Source organism: Erinaceus europaeus, chromosome X (assembly GCF_950295315.1).
Source record: "Erinaceus europaeus chromosome X, mEriEur2.1, whole genome shotgun sequence".
Classification (NCBI taxonomy): domain Eukaryota; kingdom Metazoa; phylum Chordata; class Mammalia; order Eulipotyphla; family Erinaceidae; genus Erinaceus; species Erinaceus europaeus.
This window is the reverse complement of record NC_080185.1, coordinates 97,908,544-97,915,994: the sequence shown is the minus strand read 5'-3', so window position 1 is coordinate 97,915,994 and position 7,451 is coordinate 97,908,544. Positions and strand designations below refer to the sequence as shown.

The 7,451-nt window shown below is 47.7% G+C and overlaps 1 long non-coding RNA gene across 1 annotated transcript; it reads left to right on the top strand.

Moving 5' to 3' along the window:
• Positions 1-2,759: 2,759 nt before the first annotated feature.
• LOC132535869 (uncharacterized) lies at positions 2,760-7,136 on the top strand. The gene is made up of 3 exons (XR_009547617.1): positions 2,760-2,909; positions 3,001-3,154; positions 6,938-7,136. It is a non-coding gene; the product is annotated as an uncharacterized LOC132535869 (long non-coding RNA).
• The last annotated feature ends 315 nt before the right edge of the window (positions 7,137-7,451 follow it).

The window sequence follows — 7,451 nt, the reverse complement described above, 5'->3', positions numbered from 1 at the left end:
AAAAGCAATGTGATTGGGGGTAGATAGCATAATGGTTATGCAAAGAGACTTTCATGCCTGAGGCTACAAAGTCCCAGGTTCAATCCCCTACACCACCATAAGCCAAAGTTTAGCAGTGCTCTGGTTAAAAAAAAAAAAAGTGTTGTGGTCCAGGGAGATGGTGCCGTGGATAAAGCATCAGACTCTCAAGCATGAGGTCCTGGGTTCAATCCCCAGCAACACATGTACCTAAGTAATGTCTGGTTCTTTCTCTCCTCCTATCTTTCTCGTTAATAAATAAATAAAATCTTTTGAAAAAGTGTTTAGGGGACAGTTGGTGGAGTACCTGGTTAAGTGCACATGTTACAGTGTGCAAGTACCCAGGTACAAACCCCTGGTCCCCACCTGCAGGAGGGAAGCTTCCCTAGCGGTGAAGCAGGGCTGCAGGTGTTCCTCTCCCTCTCTATCTCCCCTGCCCCTCTCAATTTTTCTTTGTCTCTATCCAATAATAAATAAATAAAAATATTTTTAAAAAGCAAGGAGGGGGGGTCATGTGGTTTAAGCGCATATGGTGCAAAGCACAAGGACTGGTGCTAAGGATCCCGGTTAGAGCCCCTGGCTCCCCACCTGCAGGGGAGTCGCTTCACAAGTGGTGAAGCAAGTCTTCTGGTGTCTATCTTCCTCTCCCCCTCTCTGTCTTCCCCTCTTCTATCCATTTCTCTCTGTCCTATCCAATAACAATGATATCAAAACAACAACAATAATAATAAACACAACAACTTTAACACAACAAGGCAACAAAAGGGAAAAAAATACCTTCCAGGAGCAGTGGGTCCGTGGTACAGGCACTGAGTCCCAGCAATAACTCTGGAGGCAAAAAAAAAATGCATATATATATGAACTTCAACATACATATTAAAAAAAAAAAAAGCAAGGAGCATCACTCCCAAAAGCCAGGCAGAGAATTGAGGCCAGCAGCTGGGGTCCCATGGTCCCATGGGCAGGAGCCTGGACAGCCTGGAGGATGCCTAGAACCCCAGGGGTGGCAGCAGTTGGAGTCATGCCACCCCCGGGAGTGAGGCTGTGGGGATCTTCCTGGGCAGGCTGTGAAGCTCTGACCTCTCAGAGGGGCAGGGTCACAAGGTATGAAAATGAACCTCGCCCCCGGGATGAAGCAGGTGAGCCTATGCTGGATACTCCACTATTACTCCAGGGGCTGCTGAGCTGTAGGGAGTGACAAATTACGAAGGGGCCCGGGCCAAGCCACCGTGTGACTTCACTGAACAGAACTAACTAGGTGACAGACATCCACTCTAGGTGTGATAATTAAGCAAATGAGACTTCTGCTAAGATGCCTCTTGACTGTACAGTCACATAGCATGTCTGGGGCAGACTTTTTTTAAAACTTTATTTATTTATTTGTTATTGGATATAGAGAGAAATTGAGAGAGAAGAGGGAGATAGAGAGGAAGAGAGACAGAGAGACACCTGCAGACCTGCTTCACCGCCTGTGAAGCGACTCCCGGGCAGGTTGGGAGCCGGGGGCTTGAACCAGGATCCTGACTGGTCCTTGCACATTGTGCCACATACGCTTAACCCACTGTGCCACCACCAGACTCCCCTGAGGAAGACTTTATCTGGCAAAGACCTCAAAACTCACCCCCTTCTGCTCCTCCTCCTTAGACACGGGAATTGATTTAACCTTACGAATGCACTCAGTTTTTTTTTTTTTTTTTTTTCCCCGGCGTCTTCCTTACAGGTATCTTGTATAGGGAGGTATTGATGGAGACAAGGCAGGTGGGAACCAATGAGATGTCAGTAGAGGCAAGTGAGAGGGCTGGGAGGGCCCCTTCAAGGGAAAAATGTGTTCTTCCTTGTCTCTGGATTTCTACCTGTGGGTGTGATGGCTGGGGCTCTGGCAGCTCTCTTAGGCCAGGAGGACAAAGGAAGTTGTCTGGGGGTGATAACTTCCTGGTGGTTTAATTCAGACTCCAACACTGTTTTCTTCATGTGAAAAACCTTTCTAGCTAGTTTAAGGCAGCTGTTACAATGCTCAAGGAGCGGGGTTCAAGCCCCCAGTCCCCACTTGCAGGGGGAAAGCTTCACAAGTGGTGAGTGAAGCCATGCCACAGGTGTCTCTCTGCCTCTCTCCCTCTCTATCTCCCCCTTTCTGTCCATCTCTGGCTGTCTTTATCAAATAAATATAAAACAAATTTAAAAAGAAAAGAAATTCTTTTTAAAAAAAAATGCTTTAGCTGGTGGAGATACACAGCCCAACCCTGAAGAAACAACAGGATAAAACACAGACAAGCAAAAACAATACATGGTCCTTCATTGGCACGGTGACTTCTGGGCCTGTTTGTTAGGCAGCAGCAGCAGCAGCTCCTAAGCAACACAGTTCTCCTCCTAGCGCCCACCTGCTCCCGGTGTGATGGCAGTGAAGAAGAGATGGAGACTGATCTGGAAAGTAGGAGACACTAACATGACACTCCTTTTGCCCCTGAGTCTTGCCATATATCCCGCGAGAGCACAGAGGCAGATCTCCGTCTCTCTCGTCAGTGCGTAGCAAGTTGTCCTGGGTCAAGAGGGAGGCTCGGAGCCTGGAGCTGGGGAGGGAGTGTGTGTGTGTGTGTGTGTGTGTGTGTGTGTGTGTGTGTGTGTGTGTGTGTGTGTGTGTGTGTGTTGGGGCGGGGGGGGGGGAGGCACAGCCTTTGGGTCTGTTTATGTTGTTAAAGCATCCAGGGAGAACAGAAAAGTCCCTTCTATCAGAAGATATGTGCTTGGCATATAAATGGCCTTGCCTCCTCGGGTGTACTGCGTGGAGTCAGCATTAGGGAAAGGAGTCATGCCCTGCTGGCACTGACACACATCGAAGGCTTGGTGGCCCTGGTGTAGGGGGGGTGTTCACACAGCACTCAGCCTGGCAGCTGGTAATGAGGGCGTGGGGGTGGGTGGGAGGATGATCTGAGAAGGGGAGACTGGTCCTCCCACCACGCCTTACTTTTTTATTTCTCTTTGAAGGTTTCTATCCCATATGCAGCCCAACCTACGCAAAACCCACACGCAAGAGTGCTTTCTGTAAGGAGCCCCTGCTCTAGCCTGGGGGACCCCCCCCCAAGTTGAGAGTGCTGGAAAACTGGATGACTGCCCAGTTCTGGGAGAGCTGTCTCCTGGGGTGAGTGAAATGATGTGAAACGTGGGGGTTCGCCAGGCAGGAAAGTCATGTCTTGCTGTGACACCTGATGTGAACACACCCCTCCCAAAGTCTCCTCTCCCTTCTTGCTGCCTTGCTCCTTGCCTTCTGCTCTCTTTCCCTCCCGCTCTTTCCATCTCTTTCCCCTGCACTTTTTCCATCTTAATTGGCCATAACATGGAAGTGCAATTCCTTTTATTATCTTCTGTATTTATTGAATATAGTTTTATGTTCCTTGCTCTTAATTTTTCAAGTGGATGAGCCTGAGCACTTTATGGTCTTCTTTCAGAAAAAAAAAATCATTTCACAGCGGTCTCATCATTAAGGCGGTTCACAGTGGCTGTCCCCTTGGGCCCCTGCTTGCCCGAGGGGGCTCCTCTGCTGTAGTCACGTGGCTGGTTCTGCCCAATCGCATGTGAGTGCTCCTGAGTGGAAGCTTAACAACCAGTGAGTTTTGGGGCCACCTTGTTTACCTACCATCACGGCCCATGGGGGAGCAAGAGAGTGACGTGGAGTCTTTTTCAGCTGGTATGTCCCCATCAAGTGACTGCAGTGAGCACAATGACATGGGGCTCTGAGTGGTAGTCAGAAAGAAGCTGTTTGCGTGATAAGCCACCTCCCGTTGTCTTACCTACTGTGACTGAGAAAATCGTCTGACCAACTGCCTTCATCTGTTGAGCATCTTCTTTCTCCTAAGGGATTGTTTTCTGGGTGGGAGAGATAGCTCACTAGACAGGTGACATGCCTTGCCATGTGTGAGGCCCAGGTTGGAGCCCTGATACCACAGGAGAGTTGGTACTGGAACCCGGGAAAGCTCAGTGCTATGTAGTATCTCTCCCCCTCTCTTTTTCTCTGTCTCTGAATGCAAAAGAGACCCAGGCTGTGAAATCGTCCACATGTGAGGCCCTAGCTCAGCAAAAAAAAAAAATTTTTTTTTGAAGAATCATTTGGGGCTGGGAGATGCTCATCTGTTACAGCATATATTTTGCCATGCTAGAGGACCCAGGTTTGAGCTCTTGAACCCCACAAAGGAGCATCAGCATGAAGTTTCACAAGTTCTGTCTCTCCACTGTCTCTCTTCCTGCCTTTCTGTCAGCATCTATCTAAAAAAAAGGGGGGGGATGAATCCTCCAGGAGCAGTGGGATCCAGCGGGTGAGAATTCCCAACAAGAACTCTGGAATCAAAAAAGAAATACTTTAATAAATAAACTATTAAGAGAGAAAAAATCATTCACTATCATGCTAAGATTATCATATATGCCCACGTTTTGAAAATCTTTTTTTTGGGGGGATGGGTCAGCATCCCTTTGAGAACTAGGGGTTCTGGAGGTGGTGCACCCTGATAAGTGCAAGGACCCGGTTTGAGCCCCTGCTCCCGACCTGCAGGGGGGACACTTCACCAGCGGGGTAGCAGGTCTACAGGTGCTTGTCTTTCTCTCCTTCTCTCGATCTCCCCATCCTCTCACAATTTCTCTCTGCCCTATCTAATAAAAATTAGAAGGCAAAAAAAGGGCCACTGGGAGTGGTGGATTCATAGTGCTGGCATAAAGCCCTAACAATAATGCTGGTGGCAATAAAAAGAGAGAGAGAGAAGTGGATAAATTCATGAGCTCTCCCCCCAAAAAATGTGTAGCAAGTCCTCACTAACTGCGTTGAGTAGTTTTTGAACACCTCAACACTCAAAGCAATACTTCATAACAAAACCAACTCAGGGATCCAACAACAGATGAGTGGCTGAGAACGTTGTTGTATATGTACAAAATGGAATACTCCTCAGCTATTAAGAATAATCAAGTCACCTTCTGCACCTCATCTTCGATGGAGCTTGAAGGAATCATGTTAAGTGAAATAAGCCAGAAAGACAAGGATGAATATGGGATAATTTCTCTCAGGGACAGAAGTTGAGAAATAAGAACAGAAAGGAGAAACAAAGTAGAACTTGGACTGGGTTTTGTGTATTGCACCAAAGTAAAGGGCTCGGGGCTGGGGGGTGGCACACGTGGTTGAGCGCACATGTTATAATGCACAAAGACCCGAGTTTCAGCCCCTGGCCCCCACCTGCAGGGCAAAAGCTTCACAAGTGGTGAAGCAGGGCTGCAGGTGTCTCTCTCTGTCTCTCTTCCTCTCTATCACCCCATTCCCTCTTAATTTTTGGCTGTCTCTATCCAATAAATAAAGATAATACCAAGTAATTTTTTTTAAAAAAATCAAAAACAAGGTAAAGGACTCTGGGTGGGGAGGGACTTTCAGATCGTGGTGCATGATGGTGGAGGAGGAGCTGGGTGGGGATTAAACTGTTCTGCAGAAACTGTATCTACTGTGAACTATTCATCCCCCAATCATCATCATGTGAATGTGGAATAAAGGTCTTTAAGTAAGAATTTAGTTTTTAGGACCACATTTCTGGTCACAAAAAGCATCACCATACTTTAATAGTGACCCCCAACTACTTCTTCTACTGTCAAATGAGCATCCACATTCCTTCCTTCCTTCTTTCTTTCATTCTTTCTTTTCCCTTCCTTCTTCCTCTCATTTTCTTTTTTTTAATTTATAAAAAATATTTATTTATTTATTTATTCCCTTTTGTTGCCCTTGTTGTTTTATTGTTGTAGTTATTGTTGTTATTGCTGTCATCCTTGATGGATAGGACAGAGAGAGATGGAGAGAGGAGGGGAAGACAGAGAGGGGGAGAGAAAGATAGACACTCGCAGACCTGCTTCACCGCTTGTGAGGTGACCCCCTTGCCAGTGGGGAGCCGGGGACTCGAACCGGGATTCTTACACCAGTCCTTGCGCTTTGCGCCACCTGTTCTTAACCCACTGTGCTACCGCCCGACTCCCCTTTCTCTCATTTTCTAACATGCTTCCTTCAGGTTAAGGATGTGTGAGAATAAGGATGTGTCCTCACAGCCTAGGGCACAAGGCAGGACCCATTCCACTGAGGAAAGCATACACACACACACACACACACACACACACACACACACACACACACACACACGCAAAACTGAGACCCATCACCCACCCGTGAACCTCCCATGCATGTCATCTTTAGATGTGAGAGCAAACCCAGGCAGACATGCAAACTCCACACAGGCAGCGACCCTGGCTGGAAATCCATGTTTGTTCCTCTTGCCCGCATTTTATGGAAATGAAGTTGATGCCGAGCACCTACTGCGCGAGTGGCATCCTGCTGACGTCTGCAGGTACACTCTGGCTCCAGGGAGCAAATACCTTCTCTTGTCTCTTCACTGATGCCTGCCTGACTGTCACAGACATTGCTGGACAACTTTGGTGCAAGGTGCAGGCTTCTTCCCTCCTTGTCCTGGCTTCTGCTTGCAGACCCAAAGCTGTCAGAGGCACGGATGCAGGCCCGTTGTCTCCACATCCTGATGACAAAAAGCCATGCGTGTGCCAATCACTGGAGCCTTGTCCACTACTGGCATAAGGGTAACCAGGCTTCCAAAGATATTTCCTTCATTTGGGTCCTCGATCCCGATAAGCTTTGTCCCACTCCCAAAACACACTATTCCTAAAACACCCCCCCTTTCTCGTCTCAAATCTCTCTGGTCAAGGGAATACCAAAAAAGGCGTTCAGAGGAAAGCCTTGGCATCTGACTGGTTCTTGCTAAAAGGTGAGAGACTCCTCATCCTCTCAGAAGTATCCAGGACTGCTTTAAGGAGAAACCTAAGAAATCCATTGGGGACTATCCCCTGGATAATGGTCTCTTTCACTCTCTCCCTCTCTGTCTCTAAAACAAAATAGATGCCTACTCGAGAGAGCACCTATCAAGGCGGAGGAGAGACTGTCAGGAGCAGCTCAGGATGCTTTGTGGAAGCCGGCCTCCCGGGACCAATCCCCGAAGCACAGCACTGCCTGTGATTGTTGCGGCTTCTTCCCACCTCGCCATCAGCCCACACAGTCTCTAGAACCAAACACATCTTTCGATTCTTTTGTTTTAAGAAAGTAAATGCATTCTTCCTACTTTTAAGAGATTTATTGTTTTATTTTATTTAAGTTCCTTTGTTATCAGCAGACCTGCAGCACTCTGACTTTTTCAGAGAGGGAGGGAGGGAGGGAAGGAGGGAGGGAGGGAGGGAGAGAGAGAGAGAGAGAGAGAGAGAGAGAGAGACTACAATACCAAAGCTTTTTCCAATGTAGTGGGAGCTGGACTGGAACTTGGGTCATGCATGTGACAAAACAGGCACATTCTCCAGGTGAGGTATATTGTTGGCCCATGATTTATGTTATTTAGTTCACAAAACAGAGAGATTGAGGC